The sequence below is a fragment of the Salvia splendens genome, chromosome 16 (genome assembly GCF_004379255.2).
Source record: "Salvia splendens isolate huo1 chromosome 16, SspV2, whole genome shotgun sequence".
Lineage (NCBI taxonomy): Eukaryota > Viridiplantae > Streptophyta > Magnoliopsida > Lamiales > Lamiaceae > Salvia > Salvia splendens.
Window position 1 is genome coordinate 26173265 of NC_056047.1, and position 2563 is coordinate 26175827.

The 2563-nt window shown below is 45.5% G+C and overlaps 1 long non-coding RNA gene across 1 annotated transcript; it reads left to right on the plus strand.

Moving 5' to 3' along the window:
• Positions 1 to 260: 260 nt before the first annotated feature.
• LOC121771367 lies at positions 261 to 2240 on the plus strand. Its single transcript, XR_006044009.1, has 3 exons — positions 261 to 445; positions 1512 to 1575; positions 2055 to 2240. It is a non-coding gene; the product is annotated as an uncharacterized LOC121771367 (long non-coding RNA).
• The last annotated feature ends 323 nt before the right edge of the window (positions 2241 to 2563 follow it).

The following is a 2563-nucleotide window of genomic DNA, read 5'->3' on the forward strand; positions in this document are numbered from 1 at the left end:
TTTATTTGATTGTTGTGGATGTGGTATTTTTCTACCTAGGCAAATTAAAATGGAATTAAGTAATTAAGCTATGAATAAAAACTCCTAATTAACAAATTAAATCCCTCCCTCCCCAATTCTCTCTTCTTTTTCGAAAAAAAAACCTCCCCCATCACCCCATGATTCTCTCAACCGCCCCCACTCCCTCATAACCGATTTCCCTCCCCCTCTTTTCCATTCGTTCTCTCTTCTCGGTCTCTCTCTCTCTCTCTCTCTCTCGCTCTCTAGCTCTCATCTCTCTCGAAGTGTGCTCTCACGGTAAGCTCTCGCCCCTCTCTCTCTCGGTTTACCTTTCCCCATTCATCCCCTTCTCATCATCATCTTGGCTTCTTCAAGGTGTTACGCTCGTACGTTGTAAATCGGTGTAGGGAAAGCTTCGAATTTACGTTTGAACTATCCAAGAAAGGTAACCAAACCCTAACCCTTGTTTAATTCGAAAACTCATGCATATAGGACGTTTTGGATGGTTTAGATGCTGAATAGGGTTTGTGGCTTTGTGATATGGTTGAGCATGTTTTTGGTAGTAACTGGCAGTGGGTTCCGACCCCTTTTTATCTAAGCAAACGATCTCCGTTGGGTACGAATTTTGAACTGTATAAAGGTTAATGTGGCTTCTGTGTGGTGTGTAATTTTCAGCCTCTTTGGATGTCGTATGATTTTATTATGATTTTTGCAAGTAGACTGCGCAGTTTCGCGAGTTGTATGTTTTTGGGAGATGTTTTCATGTGCTTTGGGTGTGTTTCTGAGTGCTATGTTTTTGTGATGAATGTGGGTGTGTTTGACCAAGAGATGGCTCGGGAAAATCAGTGTTTGGTTCGAGGGTTTCGTGTGTGTTGGCCGAGAGTTGTAGGGTTCGGCCTAGGGCAGTGTTGTGGAGAGTTTTGAAGGGATGATCCCAGGTGTCTGGGTGTGTTTTGGGACGGAGAATGTGTGGTGTGAATGTTGTATAGGGTTTGAGAATCGGAAGTTGGAGGAAAGTGAGTGTGCACGGGACGAGCCAGGCGGCCGAGGTGCCGAGCCAGCGGCCGAGGTGCCGAGCAGGCGGCCGAGGTGCCGAGCAGGCGGCCGAGGTGCCGAGCAGGCGGCCGAGGTGCCGAGCCAGCGGCCGAGGTGCCGAACAGGTGGCCGAGGTGCCGAGCCAGCGGCCGAGACACCGAGCCATGTCGAGACGCCGATCCTTTTTCCGAGTTTTTTCCGAACCTTTTCCGAGCCAAGTGAGCCGTTTGCACAGTAAGGGTATGCCAGGACTTGGAGTGCTGTGTTCGTGTGTCGTGTGCGCGTTTTGGGTACGTCGTTTGCGTGCGGGGTGTGTTTCGAACGTGTGACTTTGTGTGTTTGTTTTGTAACATGTTGTTAAGTGTATGTACGTGTAACGTGCTAGATGTTGAAGTCGTCCACGTAGGAATCATGCATTGTCGTTTAAAGTCTCGTCTCTTCTGACTCTAATCATGATACAATTTATCTTTCAAAAGGGTGATCGTTTACGAGGAAAGTGTGGTTGAAGAAGGGAATTATTTTAAAAGCTAAGCAATCGAGGTGGGCTTTTCTACCCTACTTTTACGTGGGTTGTTTTTAATACGGACTCTGTTCCGGAATTGTTTATGGAGGTGAACTGTTTGTCTTGCCAAATGTTTTGATTTGAAACCTATCTGAAGTGGTTTACCACATATGTTTAATCGAATTCGGGTCTGTTGGGCTGCGAACCCTCAGGCTAGTGTACACGAGACTGGGTGCCATCTGAGAGCAAGTTGGCCGGTCTAGATGACCTGGGGTGTGGCCACGCCCCTTGTCACCGTTTGGATCAGATAGTGTATGATTGAGGGAATAAGGGTGGCAATATCGGAAAATGACTGCGCAGTCGAATTTATGAAATATATTTTGGTGTACTTGGGTTATTTTCATTACACTCAAAACCCCAATGTTACACTGTTATGGCATGACAAACTATGATTTTGGCGTGTGTCCACTGAGTGCAATAAGTACTCAGCCCTGCATGTTGTTTTCTTAATGTGCAGGTTGAGCGGCGATGGGGAGGACGGATGTTGAGCAGTTAAAGTCAAAATGCGTTTCACTTTGTTTTGGATAATGTCGTGTCGTCATACCCGGCATTATCTGTCTCTTGATCTTTTTCCGCTGCTTGTAATCCGAAACAATGTTTTCATTTAAACTCTGGTTACTTAAACTTTTGAAATGTCGCTACAGTACCTTGTTTTAAAATGAATTTCCTTTTATTAAATGTCTTTGGGTCAAATATTCTTGTTTTTCCCCTTTCTTCCCCGCTTCTTTACGCCTCCCCTAGTCGCGGTCCACCGTACTTCCTATCCTTAGGAAATGCGGGCGTGACAGAGTGGTATCAGAGCCTAGGTTTTCTCTTTCTGCTCTGGACCCAAAAAATTCTTTTTCTGACTGGAGTAAGTTTTCAAAAGTGTCATTGGCTCAACATCCGACTCATCGCACTCAACCTGAAATGAGGTAATGAAAATTTCGAAATTTTGGAAAGTATATGGAAGTGGAGGAAATTGTG